This window comes from Callospermophilus lateralis, chromosome 17 (assembly GCF_048772815.1).
Source record: "Callospermophilus lateralis isolate mCalLat2 chromosome 17, mCalLat2.hap1, whole genome shotgun sequence".
Lineage (NCBI taxonomy): Eukaryota > Metazoa > Chordata > Mammalia > Rodentia > Sciuridae > Callospermophilus > Callospermophilus lateralis.
The window spans coordinates 67760793-67788131 of record NC_135321.1 but is presented as its reverse complement, the minus strand read 5'-3'; positions in this window follow the sequence as shown (position 1 = coordinate 67788131).

Genomic DNA, 27339 nt, shown 5'->3' with positions numbered 1-27339 from the left:
CCTCAGCTCCTAGTGATCGAAACTGCCATCTTGCCTTCATGGGATCAGTAGCCAGCCACTTCCATCAGTTCCCTGGAGATCATCTGACAACTGCATCTAGCAGTTCCTGCAGTTCTCCACTGCTTTTGATTTAAAAGGTGAACTCAGGCATGCACAGTGTCCTTCCAAGATACCCATAGTATGTCTGCTTAGGCATGGTTAGGGCAGGGGCTCCTTGCACTTCACACACTAAGGACCATTGAAGGGTCCCAAAGGGTTGAGTCCTGTTGAGCACTGCAGATTGGAGTCATCTGGGGAGGACCTGCTATGGAAGCAAAACACTCTGAGTGACTGTGAGGCATTTGTGGCAGCCAAGGCCACCACAGACAGGGGCACAATTTTTTATCAATTTATTGAGAACATTGGGCCCTTCTGTCTCATTTAGATGGAGAGCTGCTTTTGAGCCTTCAAGCCCCTGTGCAATTAATAAATTCTAGAAATAAGCCTGGGAACAATTTTTTCCTAGACAGCTTCTTTCTCCACTCCAGAATGATGATGAACAATATTATTCAACTGATCCCCAGTATGGCTGTGGTCTTCCTGTGTAGGCTTCCTGATGAGAAGACAAGGCCGACCTTTATACCTCTCCCCCCTACAGTTCTGACCGCAACTCACTAGGGACCCAGCAGGCTGCAAGTCCTGACTTCATCCCAAGACAGACCCACCCCCCACTCATGCAGTGCTCTGACCCTCCCATATGTAGTATTGGCCCCACCCTGACCCCAGCCTGACCAATACTGAGTGTGACTGGCCCAAATGTAATGTAATCAAGTTCTCCTACAAATCAATGAGGAAAAAAGAAGGCTACACATCACATGGTTTGCCAATCAACAAAATGTGGAAGTTTACCAAAGAGAATACTTAAATAGCAAGGAGCCCAAATTTTAGTGCCATTTGTGAGATGAAGAAATGGGGTGACTTCAGACATGCACAAAAGTGATTGGAAGTGAAGTCGTTTGTGGTCTGTCATGTGCAATCAAACTCCATGGTTCTTCATAGGGCCCAGGTTCCATGCCATCAGTATCAGGGTCACAAATTTTTATCAAGTACCTATTGACAACTTTGAGCCCCCCTGTCTCAGTTGGATAGAGACCTGCTTTTGAGCCTTCAGGCCCCTCTGACATTAATCAGGTTTCTAGAAGTAAGCCTGGAAATAGTGTTTCTGAAGACTACTGAGTGATGCTGGAGAGTGGGGATGGATGGAAAAGTGTGGCATGGAGAAAGGAGGCTGGGATGTAGGGAAACTAGAGGGAACATCCTGAGGGTGAAGGGATAAGCTGAGAGACCTACATTCCCAACCCAGTTCATCACACCAGGGGAGGAAATGGGCCTTATCTCAGGTGCCCATCACAATCCTGTGTGTGCAGCAATCTTGGTGCTCAATGAGCATCACCATCACTCAGGGGATGTAAGGTCACAGGAGGTTCCTGGAAGTAATGGGAGCCAGGATTTAGAATTGGTTCTCTGACTCCATATGATTGTCCCTCTCTCAGTATTTTCACCTGCTTGCATTGATCTGATTGTTCATGGCAGACAACATCACAGCTAGTGTCGGAGATACGGGGGGAGGCACCAGTATAGATCTCTCTGGACACCCAACCACATTGTTCCGAGGAATTTCTGTTTAGGATATTGAGGTGGTGCAGAATACATGAGTGAGTACTCATTCCATTTGAATCCTCCGTGGACATGTACATCATTGTCTCAGGCTTTAACTCTGCTCCCAGGGCACTCTGTACTCTGTCTCACTCAAATAAGGCTGCCATATGTACTGCTAGAGAATGGGAAGTTGAAACCACAGGCATTCATCTCTCACACTTCTGAATTTGGGAAACCCCAGAAAGATGGTGTGAGATTTAATGTCCAGTGAGTTTTCCCCTCCAGGCTTGAGAAAATGGCTACCTTGCCTGTGACCTCCTAGGGCTAAGAGAGCTTTAGCATCCCTTCCTTTTTCTAGAAGGGCACTAGTACTATCATAGGAAATCTACCCTGATGACATCATTAAAATCTTAAGAGCCACTGAAGCCACCATCTCATGGAGGTTAGGGCATTCACTCATGCATTCTGCAGGCCAAAACTTTCAGGTCACAATACACAAAAACATCAAGAACTCAAGAGAAATCAGATTCCAGGATAGTACTTGATGTTCTCTCTAGTATATAGAGCATGTCCTGGATGCAGGGAGCCCACATGGGGTGGTCAAAGTGACTGAACAGAAGAGGCAAAGGCAAGGCCTGTGTTGGGTCAGGTCAACTTGCAGGGAAGTGTGGGTTGTGGATTGTGACTGATCCTGATGAACCCAGGCCAGTGCTTTGGCCCCTATCTGGACTGGAGCCTACCATGAATCTGGAGGAGGGATTGTGGAGGGCTCTTCAGGAATGTCAATGCATACTTTTGATCAGATGATCTATGAAAGGGCAGAAAAGTGTGTCAGATATCTGGGGCTAGGCCTAAGTGCTAGGGAACATGGGTTGAACAGCTGGCTCTGTTGGAGCTTCTCACCCAGCCAGGAAGGGCATCTGCTACCACAGAGAAAACCACTGATCGCTTACATCTCCAAGCATTACTTCCCTCTACCTGCAGCGCTAGACACTCTCTAACAGTTCCAGAAGCTCTGGCCTCAATGTTCTTAGTTCCACCACTGCCTGGATGTTCAGGGTTAGGGTGTAGGGCAGTAACCAGGCAAGCTCAGGGGGTGTCCACCATCAGTGAGGTCTGTTCACAGGGTACAAGTTTCACTACCTTGGGGTTGGCCAACCACCTGGAAAATAAACCATCTTCTAGCATATGGATCACCCCTGCTCATGAACAATGCCACAATAACACCCTGATGTTTCAGAAAGATTTAGAGTTCAAAAAACATGATCAGGGAATGCCAGTGTCTCAGATGCCCCAAGCACACACCTCTGGCATCATAATTCATGTAATTCTCACTATTCAAACAAATGAAATACAGCCCTCTTTGGAAGGTGGGTTGGGGTGGGAACCCAGGTGTTCCACTACTTTCAGCACAGCTTGGACTTTCACATGACCTCTCCTGAGTCTTGGGTTCTTGGTATATAGTCCTAACCCCACCATTAATAGAGAGAGAGTTGTCTTCCATAAATCATATCTTTGACCAGATGCTGATGCTTGGCTTTTCTGCGTGGTTCAGCGCAGGGACATGAGAAGCCTGGAATAAGTGTGGGAGGATCTTAGAGAAATGTGCCTGGCTCACTAAGGACCACATGGTTCTCTTCAGGTGCTAAGTGATGTCAGGAGCACTCAGAATGGTTTCTGCATTGGGAAATAATCCCTCCTGGGACCAGCCCATCCCATGGTCTGAGCACTACTCCCCATGCCTGCTACCAGCTCCTCATTGCTATGAAGCTACAGCTTGAGTTTTCCAATAAGAAATCTTTTTTTTTAAAATAATCCTATGTCTTGCTTACCTGTCAGGTTTGTGGATTTTGAGGCTGAAGAGATAGAGGACCCAAAGCTTCAGTTGATGATAGATTCCAGTGTCAGACACATCCAATCCCATAGAGGCTCAATCTTCCACATTCTCCAGTCTTTGAGATTGTGCAGCAAGAGAGAGCTAAACACATTCCCATAAAAATTTATGATTAAAAAAAAGGTGATAATGGGGTGTGATAGCACACATGTGAACATTCTTTCAGAATAGGGCACTTCTCTTGCCAGTGGAACAGCCCCTGAGCATTTGGGATTCCAGATGCCCTTGGATTTGAAGTGGATATAGCCTATTCCAAGGTGCTATCTTCTCTCCCCCTGCCTATGTAAAGAGTCAACACACCGTCTGCCTAGGACATGAGTCCATGTGGCCCAAGTATATCGAATATGGGTATCTCAAAATGTCCTCCCACATGACATACATTGTCCCACTGGTGCAGAGTCTCCTCTAATGGTTCCTGATGTCAGAATGTGCAGGGCCATCCTGGACCAGAGTAGATCCCTTAAACACTTTCTTTCACTGAATGGATGGAGCACAGCTAGAACAACCATGTACGCATCACCCTCTTACCCTCTGTCCTAGTGTGAACCTCCAGAAAGACTGGCCCTGAGGCTCATTCACCAGAAGTCTAATACTGCAGGTATCCAGAGACCAAAGTTCCTGACTAGATCACACTTGAAGTCATAACTGTATAGATGGATATCATGAACATCTGGTGGGGTTTCCCAACTTCACCATGTGGATAGGCCCACATTTGGCCATCGCGAAGTCCATGGGAAACTTGGAAGAGAATGAAATGGAGTGACATCTAAAAGGGGACAATTTGTATCAAGATCTAAATCTCCTGCCCTAGACTGATGAGCTGTGCTCCAAGAGGACTTTTTCACCAAGGTGGGCTGGGCTGGGAATCCAGGTGTCTACAAGACTTTGGGAATGTCAGCCTGGACTCATGGAATTATGTTTTATTCTTTACATTCTCAGCACTGTTTGTCTGTTGGGTGGGGTAGCTCATGGTCTTGATTTAGCAACTCCACGGTGTGAACCAGAAGACACCATCCATGCTTCCTACAACTCCCAGAGGTGTCTTGGGCTTGGGGACCCTTCCTACCAAGGCCACACACAATTTCTTCTTCTCCAGGCACAGGCTTCAATTTCCACACCCCCATTTCTTGGAAGTGTTGCTTTTCATAGGACTACACATGGATATCTTGACCCTAACCAAAGAGCTGGACCAGGAGGAAGGACTCACCCAGCAGAATGGCCATCAGAACTTCAGTCTGACACCAAGACAGGTGATACCTCCCATTCATTTTTACACATCCCACAAGTCCCTCTGTCTACCCTCATACCCAATACAGACTGAGCATGGGCCATTTCTGTTCTGTAGCTGGTGAAAATGCAACTATTGCCCTCAAAGTAGAAATGATCAGTGTAGGTGCCTGAAAGTTATGTTGTACCCCGACTATAGTGCTTCTAAATCAACTGCCAGCCAAGGTATAGAGGGACATAGTGATAGCACTGAACATGAGTCCTATATGGAGATCTGGCCCACCAGGGGTCACATAACCCTAGGTCCTATAATGAAAGCACACTGGTATCTTCCTGCACTGTTGTGAGTCTTCCTCAATGGGGCCCATCCAGTCCTCAACTCTTCCCTGGACCACAGAATCTCTTCTCTAAGCCTGGGCCAGTGAAGGGCAGTGGGTCCCAGCAGAACTTCTCCTACAGGAGCCACATGAGAAAGCAGAGGTGTTTAGTGAGGACAACCATGACCCTCCATACCCCGAACATCCTCCTGGCTTCCCAGCACCTTCTGCTGTGCTGCAACTGTCCCAGACCCAGGACTTCACAAAGGCCCCTTCATCCCTGGAGGCTGAGCACTACAGGCTCCTCTGCCCAAAAGAAGAGTCCTCATCTCTATCCCCCTCCTGATGCCAATTTTGAAGTGAACTACAGATTGACACCCAATGCATGCAGGAAAGACACCCTACTCTGGGTCTCATCTCCAGGTCTCTGAAAAGAAACATATGGCTCTGGGGCTGATTCCTATTGCCCAGCATCTGAGAGGAATGTCAGTCATCAGACCCCAGAGAAAGAAGAAGAGGCATTGAAGACAGTAGGATAGGTATCGGGTGAGCCAACCTCTCAGGCAGGGTCTTGGTGAGATCTCACCTTCACTACATCCTGCAACACAAGGGGCAAAGATCCTTGTCATTCAGAACTGATCCTGCTAGTCCTCAGGAAAGGGAGGGCAAGGAGAGGGCACTGGGAATGTAGGAGGAAGGCCAAAGGTGGGAACTGGGAAGGGAGAAGGAGAGAGGTGCATACCTGGGGCAAAGCTATACATGGCGGGAGTTGACTGTCAAGAGTGAAGAAAAAGCATTTAGTAGAGAAATGTTCTCATGGCTGCTGCCTTCTGCTGTGGTGTCTGTGCTACTCTGTGGGGTGAGGACTGAGAGGAGGAGGTATCTGCAGATTCCATTCCTCAGGGTGCACAGATGCAGGGCCAAGCCCTTGCCTCCATATTTAGCCTGCACCTTCCACTGATGCTGGAAGGAAAACAGAACAAAAGCTTAACAGAAACCCAGTCATTATGTTGTTTACATCGCCTCAGTTAATTTAAGGGGCCTTCTCTGTACATCCCTTCATGAACTGTGTCCCATAACCATCTCTGTTACCAATTGGCTGAGGATTCAAACATCCATCTGGAGAGCAACCACAAATAGGAAAAGTGCACCTCCCTTAATATTATCCGTTCTCAGTTTCCAGGGCCAACATATCCCAGATCTTAGCATTCACAGCCCTAAGAGTGAATGACAGTGACCCTCAGTGTCCAGTGAGAGCAGCTCTGCCATTGTGTTCCTGACAGGAGGAACGAGTAGCTACTGAGAGTTCCCTGGAACTCTTTCAACAACCAGACCTAGTAGCTCTTAGCAGCTCTCCATTGCTCTCTGTCATTCTCTTTCATAACTGTCCTCAGGGTGACCTTCCAGGTCTGCTTTCAGTGCCAGCAGCCTTTCCTGTAACCAGTTCTTAGTAAAATCAGCTCTACCTGCTCTACTTGAGATAAAAGGCATGCATAGGTTGAATATAACAATGTACTTGAGGCCTCACTAGGAGTTATGCTGCACCACAAGGGTAAGTGTTAAAGGAACTTTTTGCATAAGGAGATTGGGAAGGAAGCTCATTTACTTAAAAAGAAAAAACAAGGTGGGCTCAAGCACACACAGTATCCTTCCAGGAAACCATGGGACTTCCCTGAGGTATGGGTAGGAAGAGGCTCCTCATACAGCAGACCAAAACCAGCTAAGGAGATTCAAAATGGTGGTATCATTGAAAGAGATTGAAGGATGGAGTGATCTCAAATATACTTTGACCAAATATAATTCTAGGTCACAGTGACATCATTGGGTCAGCCATGAATGTCAAAGACAGGGAAACCAATGTTTTTCTTTCCTTTTGGTATTTTTGGTGGTACAGGTTATTGAACTCTGGACCTCACACATGCTAGGCAAGTATTTTATCACTGTGCCACAACCCAAGCCCCCAAAGTTTTCTTTAAATGCCTTTTGGAAAGTGTTGGCCCTTTCTCTTCTGTCTCATGTAAGAGAGATGTTTGGAGCCTTCCGTCTTTTAAACCATCATAGAATTTTCTAGAATTGGCAATGGGGATGGCATTTTACTTAGATAGCTTATTTCTGATCCTGGGGAAGAGGCTAGATATCCAGGATGAACAAATATTCAGCATCACAAAGGGCTTCCTGCATAGGTGGACAAGGCTTGGTTTCTAGGGAAAGAAGTCATGGCCCCCTTTGAAACTTCAGCTAACAACACAGTCAAGATACATTCTGCCTGTTGTCATTACTCCCCAGATGGCAAGCCAGACAGGCATCCTACAGATCACTGATAACAATTTTAGAAAACAGGGGAGTGATGGACCACGTAAGTTGGAGCATCATTCAAGAACTGAGGTGAGCTGGGGCAAGCTGATCCATCACCCTGCAAGATCCCCACCTACACACATGGGTGATGGCCACTGCAGAAGCACACTGTACACAGGCCCTGAAGTTCCTGACACACCACTAAGCATGCACAATTCAATGACTCAAATTCTTTTTTCCCAAAGCATACAGTAAATGAAAGTGAGGAAACACAGAGTGAGATTGGGGCTAACTAATAGTGTTAGTGCTTCTCCAAATGCTAGTTAGCATAAATTGGGACCAATAGCATTTGTCTTTTTCCAGAGCCTTACAGGCATAAGCTTGGACACATCACAGTGATGCAAGGGCAATATAAACCCCTAGACTAGCACACTTGGTCAGAGAAAGCCAGCTATCAGGTCCCCTCTTGCACTGCAGGAGTTCGATACATGTTCTTCAATAAATCCTACTGTTACACTCACTCTTCCTGGTCTGCAGAGTTCATTCTTTGAATTTGCAAGAAAGATCCCAGGAAAAGGAATTGATGGTGAGCCACTGGGTTCTGCATTGACATAGAAGTGTATAAACCACCTTTGAGAGGAGCACAAATTCTTAGCTGCAGAAAACTGCACTTCACACAGTCTTAACCTGCCAGCGGAAGCAGAAAAAACCCAGTTTCACCTGCTAACAGGGGTAGAAAATCAAGATTCTTCTTTCTGTGCCCAAATTGGGGCTTCTATGGAGGGTGACTGAAATGGAGCAACAAACTGTCTCCTTCATTTCTGCAGTTCTATACTCCTTATAGAAATAACTCTCTCTTTCAAAAATAATTAATGTCTGTCACCCATCTAAAATTCAGTAGAGCACCTGCTAGTCTAAAGCCACAAGTGTCAGACTTACTGGAGGAGGCTTGTTCAATATCTTTTGTCACTAAAGTAGAAATGTTGGTCAAGCTCAGCTTCAACCTCTCTCTGAGGAATACAACACATCAATGGATCCATTAAGTGTTTGCTTTTTTTTCCACTTTAAGACTGACTGGACTCAATGGTGGGAAGGGGTCCCTTACCTGGTGTATCTTGGATCCTAACACAATGTCTTAGTCTGATCCAAGGTCTTTGAAAAACAGTAAGACACTAATCCCCAGAGGGTGAGCCACATTGTCTATTGCTCCAGTTTTCTTCCCTTCTTTTCCTTTCTGTGTCTCTCTCACACATGCGCTGTAAACATCATGTAGATTCTGATTTTTATACTCATTTAAATCCCAATTGTTTCAATAGAACACATGAATGAGGTTTTGAGGAATTTTCAATCCTTAGCGCACCTGTTAGGACCCAAATCCCATGCTGTCTCTGGTGAGCTTCACTCAGGAGCAAGGTCCCATTCTCTGGGTTTCCAAACCCTGCCTGTTCAGAAAAGAACCCTGCCAGTTCATCCCTCTCCTAGTCTAGACTTCAGATTAGGAACTTTGCCTCCACCAGGGGAGAGAGCCAAAAAACTTTTTTTTTCCCCACAGCATGGAGGGGATTCTGGTGTTCAGAACCCAGGAAGAAAAAGACACAGCATGACAATCCACAATTCAAAGTCTCTTTAAATATATTAGATTTAATGTTTGTGCTAATGCAACAGGATTGTAGTGGCCCTAAGAATGAGTATGATAAGAAATATATTAGGAAAGACTAGAATCTTCTTTAGGGCACTTAACCTAGAGGGACATGGCTCTCTTTTAGCATAATAACTAGGTTCCTCAAGGACATGTAACTCTCTTTATACAGCCCCCACAATGCATGGCAAAACAGTACAGAAAAACAGAAGATCACTCCTTTGAAGAGGGAAATGACACAGGAAAGGATTTTTGAATAATGCATTGGTCAGCACAACTAATATGTTATGAAGGCCTCAGAATGTGGTCACTCATGTCTTGAGGATCATAGTACTTTGTGGTGCTAAGAGCAACTACTCCACCTAGCAGGATTCAAAGGGTGGTCATCCATGGCTTTCAGGTCCACATGGCACTGAGGGATACCTCAATATGCCAATGGAGGGATGCCAAAGGAGGTCTTCTTCCCCTTTGTCTTTTAGATGGGTTATACTCCACCTGGCACCCGACTCCTTGAAGAAGTATTTGGAAACATTGGTATTTCTTTGACACTCAGACCCTAAAGAAGTGTCTGGTATTTTTCTGAGCCCAAGCTTGGCCTGAATACCAGATGGAGGATGTGGAAAAATAGCCTCCTGAGGCAAGTATAAACCGTAATCCAGTTTACACTTAAACATAAATTGTAAAGGGGAGAAAAAAGTGGCCACAGGTACCCTATACATAACAAGCTTTTTTTTTCTTCCTGGAGACACAACCCAAAATTATGCAACCAATGTAAATTAGATTCTTCACTCTTGGCTACACTAAAAAAATGCAATCCAAAGATTCTCAAGCTATATCAGCACCAATATTTTCAGCAAATAGAATAGAACTTTACTGGCTCTAAGTATGAGTATGATTGCAAATCTATCAGGAAAGGCTAAAATGGAAAGCAGTTTCTCTTAGAGAAGGATCAAATACAGAAAAGCCTTTTTTCTAAACACTTATATCCTCCTTACTCAGGTTTTGCAAACAGAGCCCCAACATGCTGAGGAAATAGAAAATCAGGAGGAATGCACTTCAGCTCCTTCCTATACCTACAAGTCATAGGAAAGAGTAGCAAAAGACTCATTATACTACATGTCACTTTTCTCTGCAAGGCTTGAGACAAATTAAGAGTGACTTAGAAAGATTCCAGGATGACCTTGATAAATATACAGAGATATTTCATGGCATTAACCAAACTTTGACATACCTTGGAAAGACATAATGATGTTAATGAACCAAATTCTCTCTAGCACTGAACACTAGGATGCTTTATAGGTGGCTGAATCCTCTGGGGATGAATGATATATAGTGTAAGTCACAGGAGGCCTTCTCCTTCTAACTGAAATGGACTCAGAAGAAACATAGCCAACAAAGCAATAGGCAGTTCTCTAGGAGGATCAAAAATGGGATACAGATGGGTCACATGGGGCAATGGAAGGGAAAGTACTTTCAGGATTGTGTGGTACAGGGCTTTAGGAAAATCCATACTAAATCTCCAAATTATTTCAAACAATCTGGAGAATGCAGAAACTTCCACAAACATTTTAGAAAAACTAAGGGAAGCATTAATTGGATACACCACAACGTCCCCTGTTTCCCCAGCATAACAACCTGAAAAACAAATTCATAACTCAATCATTAGGAAAAAATTACAAAATCAACTGCAAAAGGGAGACAACACTTTAGATAGTTTCTTAAAACTTGCCACTTGGGTGTTTTACAATCATGACCAAGAGGAGGCGGAGGAAGACGATGAGGAGAGAGAGAGGAGAGAGAGAGAGAGAGAGAGAGAGAGAGAGAGAGAGAGAGAGAGAGAGAGAGAGAACAAAAGAAAGCAACTGCCCTTATGACAGCCCTACAGATGGCTAAATCCAGTAGACAAGGTCCCCAGAGTGGTATTGCTCCCACCATAGCTGGCTAGAACTGTGGCCAAGAGGGACATTACAAGAAAGACTGCCCATGAAACAAAGCAATGCCACCAACACCCTAACCTGTCACTGAAGTGGATCACAGGTGTTTCGAATACGCACACAGGCTAGGACCAGTGGACAAATCCCTCACTTCAAACAGTCCAACAATAGGAATGATGGGTCCTGGGGAATCCTTCTTAGGTTCCAACTATTCAGACTGTTTTATTTCTGTACAGGAGCCTAGGATGACCTTGACTGTCGAGGAACGGAAAATTAATTTCTTTCTTGACACTGGTACCATTTTTTCTAATGCCTCTCAAACCTCTGATAAGTCCATCTAATTGACCTTGACTCTTCTACCCCTGCCTCAGGAAGACCTGAGCCTGGCAGGCCAAAACCAAAGTGAGCTGAGGCAAGCCGATCTGCTATCCTTCTGCAACAAATCCTGCCCACAGTGGGGATGCCCACTGCACAACTTTTCCAAACCCCAATTAGCATAAACTTGACCAATAGTATTGGTTCTCCTTCCAATTAATAAAGACAATAAATATTTTTTACTCAGGAAAAAAGTGAAGTTGAACCAATGGAATTCCCAAGTGCAAAACAATTTCTGACTACCTACATGCATTGTTTAGAATGTTTATTTTTTAATTACAGATGGACACAATATCTTCATTTTATTTTCATGTGGTACTGAAGATCAAACCCAGTGCCTCATGCATGCTAGGTGAGTGCTCTACACACCTCTGAGCTGAAACTTCAACTCACAACCCTGCATTTCCATGAATTCTAAAGACAATGTGCAGTGTGAGAAAGGTTGTCTAGTGTTGCATTTCACATGGTGTAATACGGAAATGACACATTAAGATATCATAAAACAGTGCATAAATACTTTTCTCTCTTTACTGAATTCAAGAGGTTTAAAGATGTATGAAGTTTTGAAGCATTTTGGTGATGGCTTTCCATGATAGAGAGTTGCTGTCTCAGGGTGCCAGGAACATATGGGGCGTTCTGCTAACGCTACAATCTGAGAGCCACTGGTACTCCAACCACAGAACTGCTAATACTAAGGGAGCTAGTTGTACTCTGCCTATTTGTGATTGCATCTAAATTAATCCAAAGAAGCCTAAGATGTTTGAGAACCTCTTCTCTCCTGATGCTAATTCTGAATTTCCTTCCTGCCCCATACATACCAGGATATGAAGGTTTTAATGCTTAGTGGGTGAGCAACATGCAGAAAGGGCACTAAGAGAACAACTTCCTCTGTAAGCAGCCCAAACATGTGTTCATGCAGGTTTACTCATGTGAGAGTTCTTCAGTTCTTCCAAATAATGTCCCCTCTGCACATCACCACATCAGCCTACATCTACCTGGAGAAGGCCACATTTTCTTGCAGCAGTGCACTTTGTGCTTACTTCTGAATCTAGGCCTCAGGGGCCTCTTCTGTATATTGACAATTCTTCCTTATTTACTTTCCCTTGTTCCTTGAAACAAAGCTCTATTACATCTTGTGGTTCTCATTTACACTTTCAGTGTTATTTGTACTTCACATATGATACCACACATACATATATACACATGTATGCATAGATTCATATGTCTACTTATACACATATATGTGTTCCAATTCAAATTACAAGGGTGAATATTGTTTACTGGCTGTATCATGAATGATATGCTCAATAGAATAGTGGCTTTCTGGGGTGGAATTTATTTCTGGTTACCATGGGCATGCCATGGAATCAGGGAGAGTGATTAAGGAATAACTGTAGGAATTAAGAAAATTGTTTGTGAGAAAATACTTATCAAAATAGTGCCCAGTCTGGGTTCAAATATCTTTGAGACTTAAAACAACACTTGTATTCCCAATTATCTAGATGCAAGACTCTGGATGAGACACCTAATTACTCTAAGAAAGATAAGGGCATATTGTTCAATGTCTACTTAAGAAAAGGCCAAGGGGCTGGGGTTCTAGCTCAGTGCCAGGATGCTTGTCTAGGATGTGTGAGGCCCTGGGTTTGAGCCTTAAGAGTAAATCAAACAAACAAACAAATAAATAAATCATGTCCATCAGCATCTACAGGAAAAAAAAAACTTAAAAAAAGGAAAATCCAAAATGACAACAGAAAGTTTTCTCAGACAAAAGACCCAAGAGCCCTACAAAAATTGAGATAAACAATAATGTGAAAGAACTCTTGTCAAATTGAGTAATAAACTCCACTCCATAAAAGATAACATTAAATTATCTGCCCTGCAATATGTAAGGAGTGGTATAGAGCAGGCATTTTGATCTTTAATTTACCTCATTACATTAGTCATCTTTCTGTGGCTTTGAAAGCATATGTAAGGTAAACCAATTACAAGGAAGAAAACTTTATTTTGACTGAACATTTCAGAGATTTCTTTCTATGTATACTTGGTCAGTTTCATGGTTCTGGAGACTCCCTGGAGGCAGAACATCATGGCAGAGATCACATATTGGAGTAATGCTGCTCACCTCATGGCAGCTGGGAAGTAGACAACATGAGGCCAGGATCCCAATATCCTCCTCAAGGGCATGTCCACAACCATGCAACCTCCTTCCAGCAGGACCCACCGCCTACTGTTTCATCACCTCTCAATATTGCCAGAGGCTGATGAGGAAATATTTATAGACCTTTCGTGGATATTTAAGATCCAAATCACAACACATATTTCATTCTATACTTCCTACATCAGGATGCATATGCCTAACACTGCATGCTGGTATTTGGAATTCACAGCTGTGACTTAAGCAAGGTCAAACTGGGTCTCACATGTGGACTGGTGTGAATCATACAGAGATATGGGATTCTGACTACATTCTGGCAGTGAATGAACACTTTGGTTGTTATCTCTTTGGGAGGGGTAAGCACATTTCATGAGAGGGTGGAAGAGAGAGCCAACTACAAGTGGTAGTAGTTCAGTTTATCAGTCGGTTCTCTGCTTCTCAGGCACATATCATAACTGTCTTTCCTGAACTTCTCTGAAAATTGGTTCAGCCAAACTTAATTTTCTGCTTGTCCACCCTGGGACATGCTGCATTCTATAAGGAAGATTATTCAATGTTACTGTAATAGTTAATTCCATGTACTGATTTGGCTAGGCACAAATACCCAGCAGTTTGGGCCAAACACCAGTTAAATGTTACTGTGAAAGTTTTTGTTTTGGGCGTGGGGTGGAAATTCGTATATCCACTCAGTGGACTTTGATTAAAACAGATTACCTTCCACTGTCGGGGGTCTCATCTACTTCATACATTATATGGCCCCAGGAAGCAGACATCAATTGCCATGTCCCTTAAATACATCTACTAACAGACACCTAAATATTTTTCCACTTCACAACTATTGCTACTACTTCAAGACAAACACACACACACACACACACACACACACACACACACACACACCTGAGGTGGGGTAGTTAATACAAACTCAATACACAAGTAACTCTCCATAGATATCTCATCTTCATATACAAGCTCACACACTCCCAAATATGAAGAAATAACTCTGTCTTCCAAAATGCAGAAGCCTGCCATCTGCACACCACACAATGAATATATTCATACGACTGCTCCACAAAATTAGTAACCGACCAGCCTTCACACACTCAAGTACATGTGCATGGGTAATGAAAATAAAATTTATTCAAAATCCCTTGTACAAAAACATGATGTCCAGAATGTACAAATATCCCTCCTCCATTTCCCAACTATAATAATCACATTGCAAGTGCAGAGAAAACTACCCAAATGCCTTCCTTAACATAGCCCATATGCAAACACATGTGTATCCAAACTCCCCAGGGTGTGTTCGTGGGAAAACTATATATATACAAGACCACCACAAGAAAAATATTACAAAAACCAGAGCTGACTTTCCCTTGATCTCCCATATCCACACAGAACAAGAAGATGACCATCACCACTTCATCTGACCCACACTTCTGAACACATACCACATTCTCGTCAGGCAGTCGAAACAGAGCAAGATCCAAATTATGAATGCACATCAACACATTAGGGACCCCGCCACCCCATCAAAGGAACAGTGAAAACAACCAGAGCCCTCTGAACTCCTACTAACCCTCCAGGACCAGCGCAGCGTCTCATGTTCTCACCCAAACAACCACCCCGTGATCTCATGCCCATCAAAACGGAAGGAAAACTTCCTGGCACCCAGAAATATCCACAGGGGCCCCCAACAGCCCAGCAACGCATACGTGAGACCATATCATCAACTTCACTGCCGCCATACACAAGCACCACAAATTAATAAGACAACATGACTCTCTTTATTGCACAGGACTTGTGGTCACCCGGTTCTCCCATCATCATTTAGGTGCTCTGTCCAGACGAGCCCCGCAACAGCCCACCTACGATGGCCCGTCAATCACGGGGTGACTACAGCAGACTCAACACACTTGGCTCAGTGTGTTCCCTTCTGCAAAGTTGCTAAGGCCTGGGAAATGAGCGTCCTTCAGCTAACAACCCGGATGCCAGGTGACAGTGTCCTCTACATTCACAGTTTTCAGGCGGAACAAGAAGATGACAGTCACCACTTTGTCAGACACCTACAGGAACCTCAGACCTGCTGACCAGGACTGTGCTTCTCAGGCACCAAACAGGTGCCCTGGAGCTGGGTTTCACACAGGCTGCAAGGGACATGGATGGAGGATGCTTCGACGTGGGCGCCGCACTGGCCATCTCACCCCTCACTGCCAGGCCTGCTGCAAGCGGCCTGCATCCCCTGGGTTGCCTGGCGAGGCGCAGGGGCCAGAGGAACGGGCAGGGACATAGTGGGAACGGAAGAGGTTCGCGGGTCCAGTACCTAGAGGCTTATGGGACTGAGTCTGGACCCCGCCATGGGAGCCCAGCTGGCCGTTGGGAAGACGCTGTCTGTGCTCGCGCCTGTGCCTTTCCCAGCAGGAGCCCCAATGCACCTTGGAGCCTTTGCATGGCAGCCTGTGCGCGCGCCCTTCCAACCAAGCATGTGCTCAGGCGCGAGGGATGCAGGAGGGACACCCGTTGGCCCTGCAGGAGGAAGAAATGGGCAGGGAAGCCTGCAAGGTGTTTCCGGCAAGAAGGCTCCCCATAAAGAGCATCTGGGCTGGTCCTTCATTCAGTGGGAGCACCTGAAATGACAAAGTGATCTTCGCAGTTACAAACTGCTCATGCCTACAGTAGAGACCACCCTGCTGCAGTCCTTGGAAGCTAAGGAAGCTCTCTACCCTGTGCTCCTTCCCATGGCCAGTTTGCACAAATTGAATTTGACTAGTGTTATCATATGAGCACCTGTGGTATAGCAGTTTGAAGCAGTGCAAACTGATTGCATGGGTAAGGGCTGAAGCTCAGTGGCAAAGCACTGACCAAGAGGATACAAGACCCTGAATTCGACCTTGGTTTAGCAAATAAAATTTGCTTTGAAAAATCTAGTCTCCAGCATTCATTACAGTGTATAATTATTTTTTAAAAAATTTTAAAAACCTGTGGAATGAGAACAGAGTTTTTCTGCACTGCATATTTTATATCACTGCTTCAAAAGAAATAACAAGGGAAGAAAGAATGGAAGAAGCTTCTTTTTAGTGCCTGAATATCATGCTTTGCCCCCCTCCTGCCATTTATTGAAAAGACTTATGATAAGGTGTTAATATTTCATGAACACCGAACTGTGTGTTTTGCAAGCCAGGGATGGGAGAAAAAAAAATCATCACCAACAAAAACAACAAGAAAAAAACACTTTATACATAAAACACAATCCATACCCCACAGTTTTTTAGAGTACTGACTTGTATACCGGTGATTTTGTGGCTCATGAGAGCCATGGTTCACTGGTCCTGCCCATCATTGGAAGCAAAGACAATTTGGTTGTTGAAAGAGAGGGTCACCTGTCACACCCCTCTCCTGTGGATTTTAGAAACTACTTCAAAATGACCCGGAGGCACACACCACTTGTGTCACCCCTGAATTGCCTGAAGGGAACTCAAAGTTCTTCTATACCTATTAGACCTCTTCCTGGAATGTCTGCCCAACCCCCCCCCCAGGCCAGCTGTCCTTGGCCCCTCCCCCCCTACAGAATGTCTGGATCCAACATTCCACTGTGGTTTACATTTAAACTTTGGCCAGCTTGGCTCAGTTGGACCCTGAGCATCTGTTACAGACAGGTCACTCTCTGGGTCCTGTACTGACGTTTCCCACTGTGGAGACTGTGAGACACTGTGTCAGGTGTCCTGCCTGGCCTTCAGAAGAAGGTGAGCCTGGACAGTCAGGGGTCTGTTATCTGAGCGCAGTCACCCAAAAACCCTTGGGAGTAAGAATGGAGCACTTACCCTGTGGTCAACTGATTGAACAGAAGTAAGGGAAGGAAAGAGCCTTAGACAATACACTTGAAATGGCCCAGGAAGCCCTGGGAAGACTGATACTGCTCATGGGGAGGAGGGCTCCTAAGACCCAGGTCCAGTCTAATCCGGGGAAGTACACTGGGTCAGCAGAAAGGAGAGAGGCCACGGGATTGATTCCTTGTAGAATGGACACAGGTCACTGCATGGTTTTTTCGGCAGTCACAGATGGGGTCCCAGTGAGGCCTTCCTGGAGTCAAGATGCTGAGCCCTGTGTCCATTCTTCAGACACATGGAAGCTGCCTGGGATATCATTCTGAGGGGACTGACTGGGAGTCTCAGATCATAAGTGGGCAGGGGTAAGAAGTGTTCTTAGTTAGAAAACTGCCCAATGGGGATCTCAATGACCACAGATGCAGTGCAATATAGTCTCTGTGGGTGAGGCTGCAGGGCACTCCAACTGCCATAGCCCAGGGTCCCTCACAGACTTCCTGCCCAGGAAAACTTCTCCTTCCATTCAGACAGCAGGTGTCAATGATTCCAGAAGGGCAGGGAACCCAGGAAACCTTAGCCAACATAGATTTGGGCCTCTGGGGGATCTTCTGAATCCTTACCACTTTCACACTCTGTGTGTGTATCCTCAGCTCATTGTTTTCAAGACAACACAGAAGACTTTTGCTTATCTTCATGGTTTGGTTGGTACTCCATGATAAGGGAGCACATGTGGGGTGTTCTTCATTTTCCAGGATCACGTTTGAAGATGACTGGGTTCTTTTGAAGACAGGAAGGAGAATAGCACACAGTTAGGAAGGGGCTCTACTCATATTGTCATTGGAACTTAGGCAGCTGTCCCGATGGATACATGCAAGTGTTGAAGTGTGGTACACCTCCCATTCTTTGACCTCACTCAGCATAATGTCCTGGTGAACAGGAATGTGCTCCCAACAACTTGCTACAGGTAGCAGCTGGTGCAGGCCTGAGTCTCTGGGACACTTTCCTTCCCATTATTAGGAGTGCAAAGGAAAAGGACATCAGAATGGCTCTAATTCCCAGGCCCAATAAAAAAATGACCAGTGTCTGTGAAAACCTCTGGAAAACCCCAATCCTCACCATCCCATCAACTTCATAAACCTCAGTAACCTTTGCTGGTCAGCCCTGGAGAGGATCTCAGGGACTCAGTGTCTATCACATAGACCTCTTCCCTGGGAAAGGAGCTCCCTGCATTATGGCAGCAACCAGTGAGCACTAGGATCACAGATGGCCAGGATCTGTCCCCCATTCGTGTTTGGTGTGGGAAGTGCTGGGAGAAGCACCCACATGCTGGGCAGGATGTGCTCCTGGGTGAACTACAGAATTCCTCAGCCTCTAGCTAGGCAGAGATCTCAATCAGGTGTTTCTTGTTTGTGTGTGGATGCCTAGGAATAAAGTGGAGGGGTATATAAGGAGTATTAGCAAAAGGAAGGCTGAGGAGGTGATGGGGGAATAGGTTTAGAACCTGTCACCTTCACAAGTGACCCTAAAGTCCCTGCATCTGCCCTGGAGAAGGTCCCTTTCCTGTTGGTGAGAATGAGGAGGAGCATGGTGCCACTGAATAGAGTCAAGTTGATCCATTTCTAGGGAGTCACCTAGGAGGCCAATGGAGTGTCTGCAAAGGATGCACAAGGGGCCTCTCAGAATCAGAAAAAGCTGAGGTGTCACAGTCAACTGGGAATCCTGGTGTACTGAAAATGAGATTTCTCTGGGTAGAACTATGACTAAAGGAACGGAGCAAGAAATTCACTCAGGGACCTTTGCAAACTGCACAATTTCCCTGCCCAAGGGCCCTGAGCTGTGAGCATTTGTTCGCAGATTTCCACTGAGTAAGAAACTGGGGGTCCTCAATCCTGCTGTCATTTTCCCTCCCCCATTCTCCGCTTTGCTTTGCCTCCACAGCATCTGCATCGCGGAGACCAGGCATGAACTTCAATCCTGGTGCCCACATGTCTGCATTCAGGGGCCTACCCTTTCTTCCAGCTGCCCCTGTGCCAACACACCAGCCATTCTGGGAGTTGCCCCTGGCACCAAGGGTGACTGCACCTATCTCCCAGGGTAACCCTCTAGTGCTGTCCACTTACCCTGGACAGTCATATGTGCCAGGGCTGTCCACCTCTGGAAAACATGGGCCACAACTGAGGCCAGTGGGGCCTCCTCATATTCACAACATTATCCACACTCAGACACCCCTCAACTGGAGGGCCCCAGGGGCCTTCTGTGGGGGTGTGGAGCATCCTGCTCCATTCCTCACAGCACCTTCTGCCCTGAGGACCACTGTACCTGCCTCAGACAGTGGAGGGATTCAAAACTATGGGATCCACTGGCACCTGGGCCTTCGCCCTCCAGCACCACGACCATTTGCCCAGATGGCCCCCATCATGTTCCCAATGAATGCACGCCAATGGCCAGGTACAGTGTACGGGGAGGGCACACTACCCACCTTCCCAGCTGCAGTGCCACTAGATGACTCCAGCAGACCTCCCAGCGTGTATGAGAACTTCCGGCGCTGGCAGCGCTTCAAGACCCTGGTCCGCAGGCACCTTCCTCAGACTCCTGATGTGGAAGCACTTTCCTGCTTCCTCATGTGAGTGTTCTCCTCAGGCTCCCCCTTGAGCTCTGTCAGGAGGAAAAGCATGGGTTGGAAAGAGGAGGCTGGGATGTAGGGGAACTGGACGAAAGGTCCGGAGGGTGAGGGGACAAGCTGAGACCAGGGAATGAAACGTGCCTTATGTCCGGTGCCTATCACAGCCCTGTGAGTGCAGGCAATCTTTGTCTCCAATGATCATCACCATCACATGGAGGACTCAAGGTCAGAGGAGGTTCCTGGGGGTAATGTGGGCCAGGAATCGAAGTTGGCTGTCTGACTGACTCCATGCCTCCCCCAGTCATTTCACCTTCCACCATAGACCTGATTGTTCTCAGCACCAGGGACATCCCAACCACAAGTGGGTTTAGTGGTGCTGGCTCCAACACAGAAATCTATGGCTCCCCATACACATTGTCATGAACTCCTGATCAGGACCCTCTGGTGATGTCACACTCGAGGGGAAGCTGTCTTTGGATACTGCATGGGCATGTTCAACTTTGCCCCAGTTTGTAACTGCTCCCAGGCCATTCTGTGCCCTGTCTTCAGTCAGCCTGGGCCACCATGATGCTATGGAAAATTTGTGAAAAAACAAAAAGGCATTCCTTTCTCACAGTTCTTTAGTCAGGATTCCCAGGTAAAGGGTAACTGACCTAAAATCCCATGATTGCTCTCTCTTCTCCTTGCTTGAAAAGACAGCTGGCTCACCTGTGTCCTCACAGTGTCTCCTCCTTCTCCCAGAAGAACACTGATGCCCTCATGAGGCGCCACCCTCAGGATCTCATCTAACCTTCTAAGCACTAAATGCAGTGTCCAGATACCATTCCATTGGGGGTTAGGGCTTCAACAGGTGAATGTTGGGGGATAAAAACATTCATCACATAGTACACCTCAATGATATTTGAGGAATCCAATCACAGTCATGCTGGTCAATGCAGCCCTTGGTGTTAAAGTTTTGTATAAGTATCCTGGAGTCCCAATGTCAATACTTTGAGTTGAACATCATGGGGCAAATAAAACAAAGGTAGGAAATTATGCTGTTGGTCTACTGATAAAGGAGGGTGACCTTGTGGACACTGATCCTGATGAATTCCAGCCCAGTGCTTCGGTCTCTGTCCCGACGAGAGCCCACCATGACCATGGAAGAGGGCCTGAGGAAGGGTTTGCAGGAATGGCAGCGCACCAGCAACTTTGATCGGATGGTCTTCTATGAGACTGCAGAAAAGTGAGCCAGTTTTCAAGGCCCAGAGCCTACTGATGGGGGATCATGGTTTGCACAGCAAGGTCTGGTACAGACTGTCACCTACCTATGTTTTGGCTCCGAGGCATCTAGCTCTCCAAATAGCGGCTCCTTCTAGCTTGAGGCCTGGGCATTCTCTCGGCAACAATCCCAGAAACTCCAGGCTCCATACTCTTGATTCCAACTCTGCCTTGAGGTTCAGGGTCAGGATGGGGAGGAGGTACCAGCCCAGCCAGAGGGTCTGCTGCTGCTTTGCTGGCTCTGCAGAGGGGAAAAGTTGCACTAGATTCACTCGGGCCACCTGCCTGGGAACTGGTACCTCTTTCTAGAGTGAGGTCCATTATAACTCATCAAAGTGGCCACTACTTCAACCTGATGTTCCAGAAGAGGGTGGTGGTGGGGAGTGCATTGTCAGGGCCAGCCACCACCTCAGGTGCCCCCAGGACATGTCTCTGGTCCTTACTGCCTTTGCTCTATGTAATCCCAGCCTTTCTAACAAGGGAAGGGAAGAACCCACCCTCCTTGGAAGAAACCCAATGTTCTCAGCTTAGCTTTCACTTCCACATGACCCTGCCTGTAATTTGGTCTCCCAGGTGATCCTTTCAGGGCCCAAGGTCCCAGCCTCGGTACCCCTGAATTGGGTCAGGACCTCTGGTGTTCCCTGATATAAATCACATCCCTGACCAGTTTCTACAACTAAACTGATGATGTGGTTCCTCCTGGCAGAAACAGGAGAGAGCCAGAACAAGGATCAGCTAGGGGCCCTGCCTGGGTCCCTCAGATCTGATTCCCTTAAGGTGCTAGTTGATGTAGTGTTTCCCGAGAACTCTAGTTCTTCCTCTGTAGCAGCTCCCTCCTGTCACTGGCCGGACCTAGTCCAGGACGCAACTCCACATTCCTGCCACTAGCTCCTGACTGGTAGCTTAGAATACTCCATCGCCTAGAATCCCACACCAGCACCTGCCTGGTATGGCTAACCTGATTCTCAGCTCAGCCTGTGCCTGCCTTACCCAAATCCCATCAAGGTTCATGGAGTTTGAGGCTGCAGAGGAGATGGAGGATCCAAGGATGCAGTTGTCAGGGGTCTTCCAGTGCCGACCTCCTCCTGCAACTCCGAGGCTGGAAATCCGAAGGCCTCCAGTCCCTGAGGCTGTCCAACAGCCAGGTAGGGTACCCACATTCACACAGTAGTCCATGATAGTGTCCAAACAGTGAAAAAGGCCAAGGCAAGTTGTTGTCCCAAATAAGAACTTTTCCTTCAGTATTGGAGATTCACTCTTACAAGAAAAAAAGCCCCTAACACCTGAGGTCCCTGCCACCCAGCTATGAACTGTGTATTGACTGGGCCAAGTACAGATCTCCTTTCTCTCCTTGTCTATCCAAAGAAACAACACAAGATCTGCCTGGGACTTGGGTCCCGGTAGGGTAGAGTGCATGCAATACCAGTCACTACAAATGTCCTCCCACTTGACTCTCCTAGATGTTGCATCTGGTGCACTATTATATCCCTCGGTTCCTGGGTCAGGTTATCCTCATGCATGGCATACCAGGTTAGGTCCCCTGAACCCCTGAACCCTGCCTACTACCAAGTGTTTGGGATGAACATGGAATCCTCATTCACACACCACTCTGGTCCTCCCTGTCCTAGTGTGCACCTCCACAAAGACCAACACTAAGGTATGGTCTGCCCGCTCATTAGCGGCCAAAACCAAGGCACCAGAGACCAAGGTGCCTGAGACAAAGGCACGCAAGTCCAAGGCATGCAAGAACAAGGTGGCCAAGACCAAAGGGCCTGAGAAAAAGGCGCCCGACGAGATCCCACCTGAAGCCATCCAAGAGTACATGGACATCATGGATGAGCTATTCGGGCCTACGAACTTTGCCACGTGGGAGCCCTCCTACTTGTCTACAGAAGAGCTTGCGGCAAACTTGGGAGAGGAAGGACTAGAGCAACAGGATGATTTATACCCAGATCCAAGTCTCATGAGCTATGTTGATGAGAACTTTGTCAACAAGGTGAGCTGGGCTTACAATCTTGGTGTATACAAGGTTTTGGCACTCATGGAATTGAGTTTCCTGGCTTAGAATCTCAGATTTATTTTGTGCATGTGTCTGTGTGTTAGAGAGAGAGAGAGAGAGAGAGAAAGAGAAAGAGACAGACAGAGAGAGAGAGAGAGAGAATGTGCATGCACACGTGTGCACTCATACATGGGTGTAGCTGGTACTTGGGATATAACAACCCCATGGTGCAAATGAGCATGGGATTATTATTGCTTCCTCTTTCTCCTAGAAGTCCTCCTGACTTGGGGCCATTTCCTCCCAAGGTCACTCACACTCTCTTCCTTCTCATCCCAGGCAGAGAATATAATTCATCCTCGCTTCCTGCAAGAAATGCTTTCCTCCAAACCATATATAAATATCTTGGCCCTAACAAAAGAACTGGAGCAGCAGGAAGGACTCACTACTGACCAGGTAGAAAGCAGAAGGAAGGTCTCCCAGTAGACCAGGGGTAGGTGATACAGAAGAGAGGCATGGACACCTGATAAAGAAGTGCAGGGACACCAGGAATAACAGTGGTTGGGAAGAAACAAGAGGTAGACAAGAAGAAAAGGGCACCAGGTAGAACAAGGAGATAGAGACACGAGGTTTACCAGGGTTTCAGAACAGACACCAAGGCACAGAGCAATATATGGCAGACTAGGAGACAAAGGGACACAAGTATACAGGAAAGGGAGTTACCACAGGTGGAGAGGGGAGCAAGGGATAGCAGGTAGATGAGGAAGGCACAGGACCTTACTCATGTGGCCCACAGGATGTTATCATTATCCTGTCTGTGATGGCTCCCTGAGTGAGTCTGTTCCAGGATACAGGATGTAGGATGGGAAAAAAAAGGAAGGAGACATGAGAGCCATGAAAGGGTTCAGGATATCAAGCAGAAAGGAAGCCCAGGAGTGTGGCCAGCAGACACTCAGTGTGTTTTTCTGAGACCAAGATGAGTAACAGATCCACTTCCCACTGAAATATGATTGTCCTGATCCCTGTGGCCCATTTCATGCATGAAGAAGAGTTGGCCAGTGCCCATATCCTCCTTCAGCTTGTGAAGAAGCACCTTTGCAGGTGCCTCAAGGTCATAATATGTCCCAACAGGACACAAGAACTTCCGAGGCAGCTGCAAAACACGGCGCAGAGAAGCGGAAACATCACACTGATCAAGGGGCCAGCATGGAGGACTGGTCCACAGAGGTGGCTTCCCAGGTCATGAAGAGGAGCAGGACCATCGAGCCAGAGTTGCTGGGTTCAAAGGACACTGCTATCCTCCAAGGCTGTCACGGGTCTTCTTCATTGGGGACCATTCACTCCAACCATCCTCCCCCAAACCACAGATCCTCCTCCTCAAACCTGGGGAACAAAAGTGTAGTGGGTCCCAGAAAAGCCACTTCTTCTGGGCGGCCACATAAGACAGCCAATAGCTGCAGTGTGGACGAGGACCTCCAAAGCCTGGATTTCCTCCTTATCTCCCAGCACCGCCTGCTGCCCTGGGAACTGTCCCAGAGCCAGGCCCCTCCAATAGAAACCCTGTGCTCAGGAGATCAAGCAATCCAGGCCCCACCTCCCCAGAGAGGACTCCTCAGCTCCCACCCTCCTCCAGGTGCCATGTCCATGAAGAGTGCTCTCACTGGACGCACATGCTTCATGAAAAACACACCCTGCACTGGGCCTCCCCTCCAGGTCACTGGAGGGCAAGATGTGGATCTGGAGCTGGCTAAAACCTCACAGCCTCTGAAGAGGAAGTGCACATCATCAGGCAACCTAAAGGAGAAGAGGCCCTGAGGACAGTCCTGTTGACCAGTGGCCTCTGGGGTGTCTGCCCCTCAGGCAAGATCTCACCTTGCTTCATTCTGTTTTGGAAGGTCCAAAGGTTCTTCATCACATAGGACAGTTCCTGTGGGTTCTCAGAAAAATGAAGGGAGTGGGAGGGTATAGTAAATGTAGAAAGAGGGTAGGGGGAGGTACTGAGAGGGGAGGGTCACAATGTTCAATCCTGGGTGGGAAGCTGTACCTTGTTTGACTGTAACTGGGAATAAAGGCACTTTGGTAGGAAAAAAATCTCCAGCTTCTGCCTTCTGCCATGTTTTCTGTGCACCTAAATGCAATGAGAATTGAGAGGTGATAACTGGGGTTGCTAGGACCCAGGGTGCACAAGTGTCCATCTATTGGGTCTTGTTTCCAGATTTAGATGAGTCCTCCCCCTAATCCTGAGAGAAAACAGACAAGATTCCAAAACCCAACTCATCACCCCGTGGGAAATGCCTCTCTTGGTTTAGGGGATCTTCTCTGTGTATCCCTCCATGATCTTTGGCTGTTAAACATCTCCCTTAACAATCATCTGAGGGCCTGCTATGAAGAGAAATAACAATGAGGCAAAGCACATCTCCCTTGGTATTCACAGTTCTGAGGTCTGAGGAGGAACTGGTGGCTCTCAGATCTTAGTGTTACTAGTTCTGAGATTGAATGTCAGGGACCCTCAGCTCCTAGTGATCGAAACTGCCATGTTGCCTTCATGGGATCAGTAGCCAGCCACTTCCATCAGTTCCCTGGAGATCATCTGACAACTGCACCTAGCAGTGCCTGCAGTTCTCCACTGCTTTTGATTTAAAAGGTGAACTCAGGCATGCACAGTGTCCTTCCAAGATACCCATAGTATGTCTGCTTAGGCATGGTTAGGGCAGGGGCTCCTTGCACTTCACACACTAAGGACCATTGAAGGGTCCCAAAGGGTTGAGTCCTGTTGAGCACTGCAGATTGGAGTCATCTGGGGAGGACCTGCTATGGAAGCAAAACACTCTGAGTGACTGTGAGGCATTTGTGGCAGCCAAGGCCACCACAGACAGGGGCACAATTTTTTATCAATTTATTGAGAACATTGGGCCCTTCTGTCTCATTTAGATGGAGAGCTGCTTTTGAGCCTTCAAGCCCCTGTGCAATTAAATAAATTCTAGAAATAAGCCTGGGAACAATTTTTTCCTAGACAGCTTCTTTCTCCACTCCAGAATGATGATGAACAATATTATTCAACTGATCCCCAGTATGGCTGTGGTCTTCCTGTGTAGGCTTCCTGATGAGAAGACAAGGCCGACCTTTATACCTCTCTCCCCTACAGTTCTGACCGCAACTCACTAGGGACCCAGCAGGCTGCAAGTCCTGACTTCATCCCAAGACAGACCCACCCCCGACTCATGCAGTGCTCTGACCCTCCCTTATGTAGTATTGGCCCCACCCTGACCCCAGCCTGACCAATACTGAGTGTGACTGGCCCGAATGTAATGTAATCAAGTTCTCCTACAAATCAATGAGGAAAAAAGAAGGCTACACATCACATGGTTTGCCAATCAACAAAATGTGGAAGTTTACCAAAGAGAATACTTAAATAGCAAGGAGCCCAAATTTTAGTGCCATTTGTGAGATGAAGAAATGGGGTGACTTCAGACATGCACAAAAGTGATTGGAAGTGAAGTCGTTTGTGGTCTGTCATGTGCAATCAAACTCCATGGTTCTTCATAGGGCCCAGGTTCCATGCCATCAGTATCAGGGTCACAAATTTTTATCAAGTACCTATTGACAACTTTGAGCCCCCCTGTCTCAGTTGGATAGAGACCTGCTTTTGAGCCTTCAGGCCCCTCTGACATTAATCAGGTTTCTAGAAGTAAGCCTGGAAATAGTGTTTCTGAAGACTACTGAGTGATGCTGGAGAGTGGGGATGGATGGAAAAGTGTGGCATGGAGAAAGGAGGCTGGGATGTAGGGAAACTAGAGGGAACATCCTGAGGGTGAAGGGATAAGCTGAGAGACCTACATTCCCAACCCAGTTCATCACACCAGGGGAGGAAATGGGCCTTATCTCAGGTGCCCATCACAATCCTGTGAGTGCAGCAATCTTGGTGCTCAATGAGCATCACCATCACTCAGGGGATGTAAGGTCACAGGAGGTTCCTGGAAGTAATGGGAGCCAGGATTTAGAATTGGTTCTCTGACTCCATATGATTGTCCCTCTCTCAGTATTTTCACCTGCTTGCATTGATCTGATTGTTCATGGCAGACAACATCACAGCTAGTGTCGGAGATACGGGGGGAGGCACCAGTATAGATCTCTCTGGACACCCAACCACATTGTTCCGAGG